Genomic DNA, 17,804 nt, shown 5'->3' with positions numbered 1-17,804 from the left:
TGCAGTTTCAGGTTCCTGGCTTTAGCTGGCACTGCTCCAACTGTTTTTGATTATTTTTGGAGAAGTCAGTCTCCCAAATGGAGACACGAAGGGTCTTCCTATTGAATTGTCCTATAGGGATAACCAAAAACTCGTGACTCTTAGCTCATGAATCTTTTGTTCAAGCCTTATTGTCAACTCACTCAAGGGTTATTTTACACAACTTTTGTTAGTCTCTAGTGTTCACTTTACCCTGTTAAAAGAGCATCTACTTTTAGAAAGTGAAATGTTTTAAAGTAAAAACTGTAAAGGAAATTGGGAAACCCAGTGAGTGGCAAATATTTAGAGAAGATTGGAATGGAATGCAGAAATTTAGCTGACTAGGTTTGTATAAAGTATTTTGCCATAAAGGAATTATAGCTAACATGTAGCAGTGAGTGAGTGCTGCCTTTCAAGTAGCTACAACTGTATTGATTGTGGAAATAGAAAAATGAATTGTAATGATAACATTTCTTACTGGACTGAAAACATAATACAAATAGCACTAGTGTCATTGACTCAGAGAAGTGTACATGGACGGCACTGAACTGCATTTCAATTTTTTTTCTTTAAAAATTTGAAGATTTGCACCTGATGCAGTGGTGTAATTGGCTAATCCTCCTCTTGTAAGTGTCAGGATCCCATATCTGTACCAGTTCAACTTCCCATCCAGCTCCCTGCCTGTGGCCTAGGAATGTAGTGGACGACGGCCCAAAGCCATGGGACCCTGCAGTCATGTGGGAGACCCAGAAGAAGCTCCTGGCTCTTGGCTTCAGATTGGCTCAGCTCCAGCCATTGCAGCCATTTGGGGCGTAAACCAGTGGATGGAAGATCTTTCTCCCTGTCTCTTCTCTCTGTAAATCTGTATTTCAAAGAAAAATAAATACTTTATAAGAGATTTTGAAGAATTATATGAGCTTATTTTCCACTTTCTTTTCTAGCTGAATTTAATATAAAAATATAATATCCATATTTTATACTTTGGTTTGGAAATATCTGTTTCATGCTGGTCTAAGTTATTTTCAAGAGGTCTCAATGGTTTATGTAAGATTCTATGATTGAAATATAATATATTTCATGAGAATATTTTAAAGAAGTTTCTGACTACATTTATTCTGAAATACCATTAATTTTTTCTAAGCCAAGTTCACTCAGACATGAAACATTCACATTTTTTTGGCTACACATTTTTTTTCAATAGGCAGTTTTGGTGTTACCTGCACATATTTAGTTTCACCTCTATCTCTTACTTTAGCTGCAATGTTAAATCTGTAATTAAGATAACCTTTCAGTTTGTTAATTTGAGGCTAACATGGCATGCTGAATTTAATATTCACACTCCATCTACTTGGTATAGTTTACAAATTAGAACATCATGAACAGTAGGACACAGAAGGTTGAATCAGAATCTAACTGAAGAAATCAGGAAAGGTAATTAGCCAGGTTCCAGAAATGAGTAGATTGTAGTGTAGGGGAAAATGTGCTTCTGGAGTTTCTCAAACTGATGATTCCAAAAGAAACAATGTGTTTGATTATGTTTTTCCCTCAGAGCACAATGCCACATATAAATTGATGGAGATATTATATTTCCATAGGCAAATGTGCTGTCTTGACAGAATAATGCTGAAATGTATTATGTAAAAGTTAGGGTTAGGGTTAGTCAATCTGGAGCTGATAGTTTGAATTATGATTTTATAGGTCTGAGTCAAAACTTCTGTTTAATAAAATGATTTTTAGTATTTCATCCCCCTTTAAAATAAGGGGAGGAAATACTAATACAGCCTGAAATGTAAGCGTTTTGGAGAGCTTGGAGGGAGGGGTTTTAGTGTATATAATTAGTATGTGTTTTAGTATTGCTTAGAAAGAAGTTGCCAGATTTTGGTTAGTAATGGGGTTGATAAGTATGGGTCAGGACTTGTTATATATCTAGACTCAGCTATACGATGCATAAGGCAGGGACAAAATACAGAGATGAAAATTACTTGTGTGTATACATATGCCTGTATGAACACATGCATGTTTATACTTATGTAATAATGGAGGCTAGAGAAGGAAGTTAAAAAAAAGCTACACATTGTCACTATTGTTTAATTAGCCAAAAAAATGAAATAAAAAACAAATGAAAACCAAAACAAAAGAAAATCTGGGAGTTTGTTATTGATGGTCCGGACTCTCAGGTACCAAAGTGAATAATTAAATTGGCTTTCCTGGGGGAGGCCATTAACACAGCGATTAAAATAGCTTGAGCCAGTGTGACCCATTTTGGAGAACCTAGGCTAAAGCCCTGCCTCCAGTCCGAATTCTAGCTTCTTTCTAATGTGCGTCCTAGCAGGTGGCAGGCCTTGGTCCAAGTAGGTGAGGTCCTGTCACTCATTGGAAGACCCAGATGCAGATTCAGTTTCCTGGCTTTAGCTGGCACTGCCCCAGCTGTTTCTGAGTATTTGAGAAAGGTCTGTTTAGGTCTTTGCTTCTCTGTGGCCCCTTTGCCTTTCAATGAAGTAAAACTAAGTTTGAAAAATTTCTTTCCACATCCTAGTCCTGGTTTTCTTTTTGACACTGAACCTTTTATGGACCATTCTAAAATCAAGACACATGGAGGCAAATTAAGAGAACAGATGGGAAAAAAGCTTCTGTGAAGTGAGATAAAGACTAAGAGTGGTCCCCATGTGAGAACATCTTGATTTTGAATCAGGGCGGTCCTCAAGTAGAAACTCTTAGGTGACACATTTCCTATGGTGGTAATGGTCCCTGAGTTCAGCCATGGTTGAACTGACATGAATGGCTCTTCAGAAGCTATGTGATAAATGTTACATAGTTGGAGTCAGGGTAACAGTGAGGGCTTCACTGTCATAGTCACCAACAGATTTGTCCCCCTGAACCTGGTCTTTGAATTCCTAACAATTGGACTTTTTCCATATGTTTTGATTCATCTTCTGTTTATATATTTGCATAAACATCCCAGTTGTATTCTCAAAGGTGCTTGGAGGAATGATTTATAGCATCTCTCATTTGAAAATTTTCATTTGTTGTTTTCCAAAAATTGTGAAAATGGTTTAAAGTATTTTGGCTTTCCTTTTTGAGCAGAAATACTGTATTAATATATGTGGGAAACATCATGTCATAAAATATGAAATAGCCTTGATTGGAAAAGATGGCCGACTGCAGAGAGCTGGTGTAGGGTGGAGTAGGGAAGGAGGGGAGCTGATCCAGTAGAGAAACAGGCCAGGAGGCGCGAAATTGTAGGGAGAAGAGCGAGAAGGTCACTGGAGTTCACTAAAGCAAGAAGATCTACACAGCGTGAAGGAACAGCCGCAAAAAGTAGGAAAGAAAATACAGCACGCTGCGAGAAACCTGGTGAGTCACGATCCCAGGCAGGGGGAAGGCGGCAGAGGCTCAACCGCCCCAGGGAAAACAGAGGCGGCTGGAAGGATAGGCGCCCACACCGACAGGGGCACCAGCCCCCTGGAAGGCAGGAGCCCCGAGAGGAGGCTACTGGACTGATCATTGGGGGCATCATCCCTGCAGAAGTGGAGGACAAGCAGGGGAGATTTCCCAGAGGCTTGCCTACCCGCTGCTCAGCGGCTCTGGAAGAGTGCAGAGGGAACAGGAGCAGCGCTGTGGGACTGGGGCTCAGAGATATGGCTCCGAGCTGTGGACTGGCTGCGGGAGAGTCCGTGGATCCTGTTGCTGGACTCGCCCTGAGCCCCAGAGGCTGGGCAACGCTCGACAGGGCCTCACGTCCTGGGCAGAGGAGCAGACTAGTGGGGGCACATCTGTGTGCCCCTCAAGGGCTCAGTGCCTCTCAGAGATCCGCTTCCACCCTTGAGAGAGTGCAGCTGAGGAAGTGGCTTCTTTAGGGCGGAGTCCCCAGCTGGGCTCAGCTAGAGAGGCCAGACCTGAGGGGGCTCAGCTGAATTGGCCCAACAGGTTTTCCCAGCAGGAAAGACCTGCCTGCGGTGTTGCAGCCCTCAGTGGAGCAGCGCTTCTGAGTTTGGCACTGGGGCCGCGGAGATTTCCAGCCCAGCCCAGCCCGGGGTTGGGGATTTCAGGCTTCGAGCAGCAGGAGCCTCTGCTGTGCTAACCTCAAGCCCTGAAGGAGAGTCTCGGCTCAGCACTGAGGCAGAGACCCCCGCTGTATTAGCCTTGTGACCCAAAGCCCAGGCGCAGCTCGGCAGAGTGAATCTGTAGGGCACCGCCTTTGAGAGGGAGCCACAGGGGAAGGGGCCTGGCACTAGGGCTGGCCCACAAAGCCTCCTGACCCAGCTCGGGGTTGTGATCTACAGACCCTGAAAGTAGCTGGTGACTCAGGCAATAAGCCCTGCTAGGCTCAGTCAGAGACCCCAAACCAGAGCCGGCTCAGCTGAATCAACGCTAAAATCACAAAACAACAAGAAGCAAAAACACAATGAGGAGAAGTATCAGAAAAAGCAATGACCCAGAGGAAAGATCAAGCACTCCCTCCCAATACAACCAAAAACTAATGCCAATATCTGAGTTGCAAGATGAAGACATAGAGGAACTACCAGATAAGGACTTTAAGAAACTAGTGATGAAATTCATCAGAGAGAGTGAAAAGCACTGCGAAGAGTCTAAGGTATTCGAAAACCATATCACTGCAGAAATAAATCAAGTCAAAAAGGGAATCCTCGATATAGAGCACAAAATTGAAAGCCTAACCAACAGAATGAACACAGCAGAGGACAGAATATCAGAATTGGAAGACAATCAGAATGAAAGGCAGCAGCTCATCAAACAGTTGGAGACAAATCTAGAGAAAGCCAATAAGTCCATACAGGAAATGAAAGACAACCTCAAAAAATCAAATATTAGAATAATAGGCCTTCCCGAAGGAGTAGAAAAGGAGACAGGCTTGCAACGGGTGCTCAATGAGATAATACAGGAGAACTTCCAGAATACTGGAAATATAAATCCAGCACAAATCCAGGAAGGACAAAGAACCCCCAGTAGATATGACCCAAACAAATTGTCACCCAGACATGTGGTCCTCAAGCTACCTTCAAGTGAACATAAGGAAACCATTCTAAGACAAATAAGAAAAAAGGATAAGATTACTTTCAGAGGAAGGGAAATCAGGATCACAGCCGACCTATCAGAAGAAACACTCCAAGCAAGGAGAGAATGGGGTAAAACCTATCAAATCCTGAAACAAAACAACTGCCAACCAAGAATAATGTACCCAGCAAAGCTCTCATTTGTATTTGAGAATGAAATCAAATACTTCACCAGTAAACAGAAACTCGAAGAATACATCAACACGAAACCAGCTCTGGAAAATCTCCTCAGGAAGGTGCTAAACCCAGAAAGAAAAACTACAAACCAAAATCAAAGATGGCAAATGGGAAGACCTCCCCACTAAAATCCATACAAGAAAAGTCAACCAATCAGAAACTCTAATAGTCGCAAATACACACTTGCACACTTACACTCATGGCAGCCCAAAATCAATTTCTCTCAATATTATCTCTAAACACAAATGGCTTAAACTCACCAATCAAAAGGCATAGATTAACGGAATGGATCATCAAACAGCACCCAACTATATGTTGCCTACAAGAGACACATCTAACCAGAAAATCCTGTAAGAAATTTAAAGTGAAGGGATGGAAAAAGACATTTCATGCCAATGGACGAGAAAAAAAGGCTGGCGTAGCTGTTCTAATCTCAGATGACCTAGACTTCAAGCTGACAGACATCAAAAAGGACAGAGAAGGACATTATATATTGGTGAAGGGACTGATCCATCAAGAAGTAATTACAATCGTGAACATATATGACCTAATTCCAATGTGCCTAGCTTCGTGAAGCAACTACTTACAGACTTAAGGGGAGACATAGATATACACACAATAATAGTGGGCGATCTTAACACTCCACTAACAACTATAGACAGATCAACAAAACAAAAACTCAACAAAGAAACAACAGAGCTCATACAAACATTAGTACAACTGGACTTAGTAGACATTTATAGAATTTTTTATCCTAAGACCACAGATTATACATTTTTTTCAGCAGTGCATGGCACCTTCTCCAGGATCGACCACATGATAGGACACAAAGCAAATCTAAATAACTTCAAAAAGATAGGAATCATACCATGTACCCTCTCAGACCACCACGGAATGAAACTGGAAATCAGCAATTCAAAATGCCCCAGGAAATACAGAAACTCTTGGAGGTTGAACAATATGCTATTAAACGAACAATGGGTCAGGTAAGAAATTAAAGATGAGATCAAAAAATTTATGGAAACCAATGAAAACTCTGATACAACATTCCAAAACTTGTGGGACACTGCCAAGGCAGTGCTACGGGGTAAACTCATCTCAATTGGAGCTCATGTTAAGGCCCAAGAGAGGCGCCAAATATAGGAACTAACCACACACCTCCAGGAATTGGAAAAGCAGCAGCAGATGAACCCCACACACAATAGGAAACAAGAAATCATCAAAACAAGGGAGGAAATCAACCAGATAGAAATAAAAAAACCATACACAAAATCAACGAATCAAAAAACTGGTTTTTTGAAAAGATAAACAAAATAGACACCCTGCTGGCCCGTCTGACAAAGAAAAAACAAGAGAAAGCAAGAATTAACAGCATCAAAGATGAAAAAGGCAACATAAAAACAAACATTACAACCATTAAGAACATAATCAGAAACTACTACAAAGCACTGTACTCCAACAAATCAGAAGACCACCAGGAAATGGAAAAGTTCTTAGACTCACACAACCTGCCAAAACTTAGCCCAGAGGCAACAAACGACCTGAACAAACCCATAACTGAAGCAGAGATTGAATCAGTGATTAAAGACCTCCCAATAAAGAAAAGCCCAGGCCCAGACGGCTTCACTACAGAATTCTACAAAACATTCCGAACAGAACTAACCCCAATCCTCTACAAACTCTTCAAAACAATAGAAAAGGAAGCAACCCTTCTAAACTCATTCTATGAAACCAACATTACCTTAATCCCAAAACCGGACAGAGATCCTACAGAGAAAGAAAACTACAGACCTATCTCTTTGATGAACATTGATGCTAAGATACTCAACAAAATCCTAGCCAATAGAATTCAAAAACACATCCGACAGATCATTCATCTGGATCAAGTAGGATTCATCCCTGGAATGCAGGGGTGGTTCAACATTCGGAAATCCATAAATGTGATACACCACATCCAAAAACTGAAAAACAAGAATCACATGATAATATCAATAGACACAGAAAAGGCTTTCGACAAAATCCAGCACAACTTCCTGCTAAAGACCCTAACCAAGGTAGGCATAGATGGAAAAATCCACAACATAATCAAAGCCATATATGAAAAACCCAACACCAGCATCATACTGAATGGAGAAAAACTGGAACCCTTCCCACTGAGATCTGGAACAAGACAGGGATGTCCGCTTTCTCCGCTGCTATTCAACATAGTTCTAGAGGTACTGGCTGAGGCCATAAGACCAGAAAAAGAAATCAAAGGAATCCAAATGGGAAATGAAGAAGTCAAGCTTTCACTATATGCAGATGACCTGATTCTTTTTTTTTTTTAAAGATTTTTATTATTGTTATTGGAAAGCCGGATATACAGAGAGGAGGAGAGACAGAGAGGAAGATCTTCCATCCGATGTTTCACTCCCTAAGTGAGCCGCAACGGGCTGGTACGCGCCAATCCGATGCCGGGACCAGGAACCTCTTCCGGGTCTCCCACGCGGGTGCAGGGTCCCAAAGCTTTGGGCCGCCCTCGACTGCTTTCCCAGGCCACAAGCAGGGAGCTGGATGGGAAGTGGAGCTTCCGGGATTAGAACTGGCGCCCATATGGGATCCCGGGGCTTTCAAGGCGAGGACTTTAGCCGCTAGGCCACGCCGCCGGGCCCGATGACATGATTCTTTATATGGAAGAGCCAAAAGGCTCAACACAGAGACTACTAGAACTTATACGAGAGTTTGGTAGAGTGGCAGGGTACAAAATTAATGAACAAAAATCAACAGCCATAGTGTATGCTAACAGCCCCAAGTTGGAAAAAGATCTAACCAGCAAGATACCATTCAAAGTAACAAAGGAAAGCATGAAGTATCTGGGAATTAACCTAACCAAAAATGTAGGAGACCTATTTGAGGAAAACTACAAACTACTTAAAAAAGAAATTGAACAAGATCTAGAAAGATGGAGTAACATCCCATGCTCCTGGATAGGTAAAATCAATATCATTAAAATGTCTATATTGCCAAAAGCAATATATACATTCAACGCAATCCCAATCAAATTGCCCAAAACATTCTTCACAGATCTGGAAACAATGATTCAAAGGTTCATCTGGAAACACAAAAAACCACAAATAGCTAGAACCATTCTCAAGAACAGGAAGTTAGCAGGGGGGATCATAGTTCCGGACCTCTGGACATACTATAGGGCAGTGGTTATCAAAACAGCCTGGTACTGGCAAAAAAATAGAGAAGAAGATCAATGGAGCAGAATAGAAACACCAGATGGGAACCCACACAGATACAGCCAAATAATCTTTGACAAAAAGACAAACGACAATCCAGGCAAATGGGAAGGTCTGTTCAATAAATGCTGTTGGGACAACTGGTTGATAGCCTGTAGAAACAAAAAGATAGACCCACATCTCTCACCATATACTAAGATCAAATCCAAATGGATAAAAGATTTAAACCTACATCCAGAAACCTTCAAACGTTTGGAAGAAAATGTTGGAAACACACTGCAACACTTAGGGGTAGGCCCTCACTTCCTAAAAAAAGACTCCAAAAGCAGTAGAAATCAAGACCAAAATAAACAATTGGGACCTCATCAAACTAAGAAGCTTCTGTACAGCTAGAGAAACAATCAACAAAGTAAAAAGGCAACCCACAGAATGGGAGAAGATCTTCGCACACGACTTAGGTGATAGAGGGCTAATCTCCAGAATATACAGAGAGCTACAAAACAGCCAAAATGTCAAAACAAACAAGCTACTCAAGAAATGGGCACAGGAAATGGGCAAACACTTCACAAAGAACAAACCCAAATGGCAAATAAACATATGAAAAAATGTTCAAGTTCCCTGGCAATAAGGGAAGTCCAAATTAATACATCAATGAGGTACCACCTAATGCCAGTAAGACTGGCCCACATGAGTAAAAGCACCAACAACACTTGTTGGCGAGGTTGCGGGGAAAAGGGAACCCTACTCCACTGCTGGTGGGGCTGCAGGCTGGTACAGCCTCTATGGAAATCAGTATGGAGAATATTCAAACAACTCAAATTCAACATACCGTATGATCCAGCAACAGCACTCCTAGGAATATATCCAGAACACTTGTTTTATGAGAAACCAACATGCACTCCTATGTTCATAGCAGCACAATCAGTAATTGCAAAAACATGGAAGCAGCCAAAATGCCCATCAACAGAGGATTGGATAAGAAAGCTATGGTTCGTCTACTCCATGGAATACTATTCAGCTATTAAAAAAAAACAAAAGGGCCAAATGGGCCAAACTGGAAACCATAATGCCAAGGGAAATGAGCCAATCCCAAAAGGTTAAATACCACATGTTTGCCTTAATTTAAGATGACACGATGTTATGTATAACAAGTTATGTTATGAATGTTATATGTTGTGTATAAACTAAAATGGAAATGTCATTGAGGTGGTCACAGAAGGTGGTTAAGAACTCGCATTTACTTTTACCATATTGGTTACTCATTACTATGTCAATTAATTCCATAATGATGTAAATATTTGCTGATGGTATGTTGGGAGCTTTTAATTGATTGGGATGATACTCTGCTGGCTCTGTGTTCAGACCAGAGAGGGTATACCTAAGAAGCCGTTGAACTTGACTAGACAATAAGATGCTGGACTCTATGTTTGGTATATGCTTGCAATGGGGGAATCTCAACTGAACTTGAACTGTGGTTATGCAACAAGGTGGAGGAATCCACCATGGTGGGAGGGTTTGGAGAGGGGTGGGGAGAATCCAAGTATCTATGAAACTGTGTCACATAATGCAATGTAATTAATGAATTTAAAGTAAAATTTAAAAAAATATGAAATAAAATGAAAATGTTAATGAATACATTATCCATCTATTTCTCAAACAATATTCTGTATTTAATGTATGCTGCAGAAAAAAAGTCATGGAAAAAGACAGGATTTCTGCTATCTTGAAGTTAAAATTCTTAGATAATATCTGGGCAAGAGGAGCAACACTAAAATTGAGATCAGAAGCTGTTTATAAAAAGAACATCAGTAATAATCTTGGTATATATTAACTGCAAGCTGAAGGATTTTGAATGATTCCCAAGGAGGCGATATAGGAGAATTATTTCAGAGAGTTATGTCAAGGAAAGCAGAAATAAAGAACACAATAAGAAATGGTCTTGTTTACTGGATTCTGGGGCTTATGTATGGAAATGTGGGACAATATTTGAGAAGTAGGTAAGTTTCCATTGCTGACTTGTGATAAAGGAAATTATGATAAAATTGTTTTAACCATCATGGGCATAAAAATCAAGTTAGGAAGTAGGGCACAGAAATAGACCAGGGATAAACTGAAGGTAATGTCAGTGAGAATATAAAGGAAGTGAAATAGATAATACATTTGAAAGGAGCAATGAATCAGTTTCTAATACATACCAGGTCAGAAGGGGCGAGGAATGAAGAAGGCTTTGGTTGTGAGATAGTGAAGGAACATTTGTACAGATGGAGAATTGCAGATGTGAGATTTTTTGGAGCTTCTTCTGTGTTTCCCACATGAGTGCAGGGTCCCAAGGCTTTGGACCATCCTCTACTGCTTTTCCAGGCCACAAACAGGCAGTTGGATTGGAAGCAGGGATGCTGGGACAGATTCAGTGCCCATATGGGATCCCAGCGCATTTCAAGGTGAGGACTTTAGCCGCTAGGCCACCATGCAGGGCCCACAAGTGTTTAATTTAATTATACCTTAATTTTTGAAATTTTCCTTATAATTTTCAAAACTATATTGACGTTCAAATTATAATAAATAAGTACCTCTATATACCATGTGTCTAAAGTCAATATCCTTTATTTTGTCATATTGATTTTACCTGTGTCTATCCACCTTTTAAACTGAACCATTTGTGAATAAGTTATAATTTCAATAAAACTTAATTCCTAGCCTGTTCATCATGCATCTCTTAAGACCACCAACTTCAATTTTGAAGTGGCTTAGGAGTCAGGATATTTCATTTAATGGTATAAGCTGTGCTATACATGTAGTCTACCTGGTGATGAAATGCAGTGCTCTTTCTCATGCTGCGCAATAACTTTCCATATTGGCACATGGTGTTTACTGCTTGGAGTGTTCAAACATGTAAACTAGATTCTGTCAAGTGAGGAGCAATGTGAGAGTGACAAGGTGGTCTAGTACAGTCTTATGGACAGGATGAGAATTTGAGAGCTAAAAAAGGAGATGAATGTGTTTCTAAATCTCTGGAGGCTGAGGGATGTGAAAGAGTTGATTGAACTCTGCTGGAAGCTAGACTAAGAAAGGACCAGATCTGGAATAAGTGCCTGCAGACTCACAGTAAGGTTGGATAGCAGTTGGATATGTGTGTAGGACCAAAGGGAAAACAGTATCTCATAAAAAAAAAATCAGTGGAAGGAAAACAATGTTTACATTAAACCTATGCTAGCTGTAGTTAAGGGAGGCAATAAGAAAAGTTTGGGACTGGGAGGATAGCCCATAAGGAAAAGTAACTGTTGCTTCCACATTGTTTGTAGTTAATAATCCAGAAGGTTTCCATGTGAATAGGATGCTTTGGTACCTGGTTGTCAGCCATGATGGATTTATGTTAAGATTTCAACCTATGTTAGGAATGTGAAACATTTTTTCTTGATATGGGTCAAAGCTCTTACCTGATTAACTTCACTTTACTTCATCCACAGGTGCTTGCAATTAAAGTCATTCAGTATTGTATCAAACAAAAAATTAGAGCAGAGATGATGTTTGGCAGGAAAAGTTTTTTGTTTAGAACCGGTGGCTTTTGGTGATATGAGGGCCTAATGACCACTTTAGACATGGGGAAGTTAGATCAAGATTGTGTTCTGAGTCCAGCTTTATGCATCAGTTTCTTTGTTTCTTATACAATTCACAACTTCTGCTGAAGAAAGGAGTACTTCAGGGGCTGGCGCAGCTGTGCAATCCTCTGCCTTGTAGTGCTGGGATCCCATGTGAGCACCAGTTCATGTCCTGGCTGCTCCACTTCCCATCCAGCTCCCTGCTTGGTGCCTGGGAAAGCAGTCGAGGATTGCCCAAAGCCTTGGGACCCTGCACCCGCATGGGACATCCGGAAGATTCTCTGCCTCCTGCCTCCTGCCTTAGGATCAGCTCAGCTCTGGCCTTTGGAGCGATTTGGGGAGTGAACCAGTGGATGGAAAATCTTTCTGCCTCTTCTCTTTGTAAATCTGCCTTTGCCTTTCCAACCATAATAAATAAATCTTTTTTTCAGCTTGATACACAGGGATAGCATGATGGTGATATTTTACCAATAGTCTTGTGAACATGATTATTATGAAATTGTTCTGGAAATGGGTCTTAGGAGAGTATTTGCGATGTCTTTGAAGGAAAATCAAGAATGATCCTGTGAGTTCTCAATGAGTTACAGATGTCAAAATGGTTGAAGTGCTCTGCAGCTTATACTTTGCATGATAAAATGATTTAGTTCATTTATTTTTTTCTGTATTGACATTTCTTTAGTCTTGGTTCTTATTCAGTGTTAATTGCACATTGGTTGTCTATAGGATAAAAATTTGAATCCTGTGAAAGGTTTCCTCAAAAGTCTTACAGCTCAAGACTTGATCTTTGTACTGGATTAAATAGTGCCCACCTAAAATTTTTATACTTAGAATCTCAGATGTGTTTTTGTTTGGAAATATGTCTTTCTACATAGGTTGAGGTCCAGTCATACAGAATGATGATGAACAATGACAAGAAGGGGCACATAGATTCACTGAAATGCAGAGAGAGGGATGCCATGGGGAGACAGTGGTCAAGATTGGAGTGATGTGTCTACAAGTCAAGGATTTCTGGAAACCACTAGATGTTAGGAAAGTCATGAGGCAACTTTCATTTAAGATTCTCCAGAAGGAATCACCCCCCGCATTGACACCTAGATTGTGATTTCTAAGATCCAGAGCTGATAGAGAATAAATGTCTTATTATTTTGCATCACTTACTTTGTGGTGATTTGTCATAGTAACCCTGTAAAGTAATACAGAATCTTTGCCAAAAGACTTATAAGACTCAGAAGTATTTTGCTGTTGCCAATTCTTATGAAAATCCGCAAGAGGATATGAAATATTACATTAAAAGTCCATATGGTCTAAAGCCAAATGAAATAGTGTTCTTAAGTAGATATTGATTCTGAACATTATACATATAGGAATAATGAGAATATTGGGAAATCAATGTCACATTTAATTCGGTTATCAAGAGAAGTTACTAAGACAGTATATGCTTTTTTACCAGTGCAAAAGTGTTGCTACTTGAAAGGAAACAAAGCCTACTTAAGTAAGGACAATTTTTTTTCTGCCTCACAACCCTTTTATCTGTTATAATGTTTTGGTGTATTGTGTATTGTATAATTTTGGGTGGAAATTATCTAGCATCTCATTAATTTTTATTCTTTTTAACTTAAAGACCAAAGTCAGGATTACATATTAGAAAATATAGGCATTATATTTGGAACACTGTAAAATGGGTTTCTTGTTGAAATCTCCTACATGGTATAAGTCACTATGTGATGGGATAACAAATTGGGAATTTAGGGAAAATATGTTTACTATTTACAAATATATAGTAATCTCTACTTGTATTAATCTATTTTCTGCTATATATAATGGCTATGATATTTTGACACTGAGAGCTTCTGGATCACCATAAAGTCAAATTGGCATGAATATATTTTAGTTTCTAATGGTATAACATTTAACTTCCTACTTTGCCTCACATCAGTCTTCAATTTTGTGTTTTCCTACACTTGTTCAAAAAGTGTTGCTCTTACGTGTCTTTTTCTGTAATTTTGACTTTGGAATGATATTTTTAGTGCTATTCTTGTGGTCACTCAACTAGGCCAAGTCTCTTCTCTCTGACATTTTTGTTTCTGCACAACACTAAAGCAGTCACGGGCAGGATATACTTTTGGCTGAAGTGTCTAGTGTCTAGATTTATGTTTCAATCAAATATGCAGCTGGGTACTGGTCTTGATTAGGAAATCCTGGCTGAGATTTCAAATACAACCTGTTTGTACATTTGTCCCTTCATTCAAGGTGGCCAATGCTGTTTGATTTGGTATCATCTTAACACATAAGTCTGTCCTTTCACTGACTTCCACAATAAAATCATTCATACCAAGCATATCATGGATATTTGCAGTTTGTGAAATTGCAGCAGTCCATAGTCTCAGATCACTTTTATAAACAATCACAATGATGTTATTGAAAGATAATGCAATGTAGTAGCCTCTGTGCAAATTTTTGTTAGGTTTTGGTAATATCCTATATGTTTTTTTTTTTTTGAATTCCGAATGTTCTGGCACTAATTTTGAACCCATCAGCATTCTATATTGCCTATATACTAAATAACGAGGGTACAAGTCAAAGACAGTCAGAATTAAATTTACCTTTCTGAGATACCATCCTATTTATTCTGTGATTGGTCTTTGTTAATCTAATAAACAGAAAATTCTAGGTCATTAACTTCACTTTCAACAATGTTGTAAGACAAAAACATTTTTTGTAAGAACTTTGCATTTCAATAGCAAATAATTATGGTTCCTGATGCAGCAAGACAAAACATTTTGTTGTAAGACAAAGGTGTCCAATAATAGTCGATTTCTTCAATTATGTGGATGAAAACATCAATTAATGCTTTTGGGAGGGGTATTGGTTCTACTTATATCTTTATTTTTGAATGACCTGGCACTTACCGACTTCCTAGACCGACTAGCTGCCTTTTACCCATATGTAGTTGCTGTTATTTCTAGACATTTTGCTAGTTTCTTTGCTTGTTATAGACATGTGACTTTTTTTATTAATTATTTTGCATTATGTGACAGTTTCATAGGCTCTGGGAATCCCCCCACCCCTCCCCACGCCCCTCCCCCTGGTGGATTCCTCCACCTTGATGCAGTATTACAGTTCAAATTCAATCAAGATTCTTTCCTTGCAAACGTATACCAAACATAGAGTCCAGCTACTTATTGTCCAGATGGGTTGAACAGTTTCTTGGGGAGACCATTTCTGGTCCGAAGTTAGAGCTGGTAGAATATCATCCCAGTCAATTAAGAGTCCCAATATAACATCAACAGCAATTTGCAACATTATGGAATTGACATGGTTTTGAGTAACCAGTATGTAAAAAAAAAAAAAAAAAAAAAAAAAAAGCAAGTTCTTAACCACAACCTATGATTAGTTCATTGACATTTCAATTTTAGTTTATATACAGGACCGGCTGCTATATACCTTAAAATGGCTATAAGGTACCATTCAGCTGTCTCATTATAGACATGTGACTTTACACTAGGCTTTCATACATTCATCGCTGAAAATCTGTTGTGTACTAGGGTGATACAGCTTCAGTCAGTTAGCTGTAAGTAGTCAGGAAGGAGTACAGTAATTGTTCAGTTTTCTCACTAGCTTGCTGAGCTGGGTGGACTTTGAATTGCTTTAGTTTTAATAACTAAGTCTGATTATGATCAAGATTTTAAGCAGAGAAGCATTTTGTGAAATTGTGTGATGCTAGATTGTTGTATTATCTTTGTAATTGAGGTTTTTTTGGCCAGCATCAGTTACTCCAGATATTCAGTCCTTGAAGACAATTGGGCAAAATTGCAATTTGAATAATTCTGAGTTTTTGAAGTCATGCCAGTTGTTATGATGTCCCGCCAGGCATCCAAAAGGCTTTAAACTACTTATTCTCCTAATCTGAGGCTTAACCTCCTTATCCAAATGGTATCTTATGAAGAATATTCATATAAATTCCATGTAGCAATTGTAACTTAACTGGAAAGTTTGAGTGGATTGAAACACAATTTTGCTTTATTTGGCTCGAGTGAGTATATATGTTTTGTACTGCAAAAAAATTCAGTAATGCTTACTTAGTGTTCAAGTGACCATGAACTTGTTGATTACACTGGAGGTTTATGGGACAGTCAATGAATAATTGGAGATAACATTCAGGAAAATAGCATTGTAACAACTTAGAAAAAATGAATAGAAGATAAATGACTTCCTATGGTCATGCAACAGGCTCAACCGACTTCTAAAATCAAGTAGGCAGGGCTAATCCTAAGTATGACAATCAAATGGGAAACACACACTTTGTTGCAGTGTTTCGCTTGCAGTCTGGCATATTACCAAGCATAACCTCATTTGATTTGGCCTCCTCCATACTATGCAACTCAAAATTACTGCCTGCTTCCAAAGACAGATATGCTATTCAGATATTCTTCCTTGATGTCCCAGCTATATTAGTAGAAAGGACACAAGCTCTGAGAGGATAAAATCTGGGTTTTCATCCCATCTTTATGGTTAAATACATATATTACTTTGAGAGTTTTCTGTATTTTATTGTCTTCAGTGAAAATGTATGATACTGATAATAATGTCTATGGTGTATGGTTGATGATGTAGGATTAGTTTTGAGGTGATGTCACTGAAATAAGCAATACTGTACCTAGCACAGAGTGGCGATGCAATTTTTTTAGTCTGCTTTGTTTCCCCTACTCTTCCCTCTTTTTCCTTTCCATAATTCCTAGTATTTCACCTGTGATCATTGAGATAGGCTCTAATATACTTCCTTTTGGTTTAGACTATTCTTTGGCTTCACTTGTCAGGGTGTGTTTATCATGCCTATACCTTCTATTCCACAAGATGGTTAACTGCTTAAAGATGTTTAAGCAGTTTGTACTATGCTGTACAACTGCACATATTGGTTTCCCCTCAAGTTGTGGCATTTGTCTTGGTCCTTGCCTAAGTTCTCACAAACACAGAGCATTGCTCAGGCAGGCTTAATACAGTATTAATAAATCTCATGTATTAAGGCATATTTTCACTTCTTATATGATTTGGAATAAAGAGAAATTGATCTGCTTAAGAGGCATAGAACGTACTTGTGACTGCTATCATTTGATTGCAGAGTAGGACCAGGACTGTTTATAGGATTGAAGACTTGCATCCAGGAAAGGAGAAATTGTGGTGTTGTTGGGAGGTGTCATTATTTACTTTTTGGGCAATCAAAATTCACAGGCAGTATCTTGTGTTGAAAATACTGTAGGGACTGTGATTCATATGTGGAGATGTGGGTACATGGATTAGTCCAGTATTAACATCTTAAAGTTTGCCATTCCCTCAATATTAATGAAATTTTTCTGTAGGGAACTTAGGTTAGCCACAATCTAAAAACCTAGAGCTATGGTCATCCATAAGGATGGTAACCATTGATGCATTCTAGAGACGGATTCTGAAAATGAGAGTTTGGAATTACTCATGATTGTGTATGTAGATGTTCATGAATAAACGCATCATCAAAATTTTCTAACTTTGAAGAAAAATCTTCACAAATTTTTCAAATGTCCAGAAAGCTTTGTGCAATTTCTTATTTTTTTTCCCCTCTGTGTCTGCTTCTCTCATCTTTCCTTCTCCCTTTAACCCTTCAAATTAGAGAAACTTTCTGTAAAAACTTAGGCAAGGTCCTTTCTCTGTTGGCTTTTGTTTTATGAATTATTGTATGA

At 39.1% G+C, this 17,804-nt stretch overlaps 1 long non-coding RNA gene across 1 annotated transcript in view; it reads left to right on the top strand.

The window, feature by feature from the left end:
* The window catches only part of LOC131478601 (uncharacterized), a 240,890-nt gene that overhangs the window by 132,601 nt on the left and 90,485 nt on the right, over positions 1-17,804 (top strand). The gene's annotated exons all lie outside the window — the stretch shown is intronic.

Source organism: Ochotona princeps, chromosome X (genome assembly GCF_030435755.1).
Source record: "Ochotona princeps isolate mOchPri1 chromosome X, mOchPri1.hap1, whole genome shotgun sequence".
NCBI lineage: Eukaryota > Metazoa > Chordata > Mammalia > Lagomorpha > Ochotonidae > Ochotona > Ochotona princeps.
Note: the sequence above shows the minus strand (reverse complement) of the source record. Positions and strands in the feature narration are given on the sequence as shown.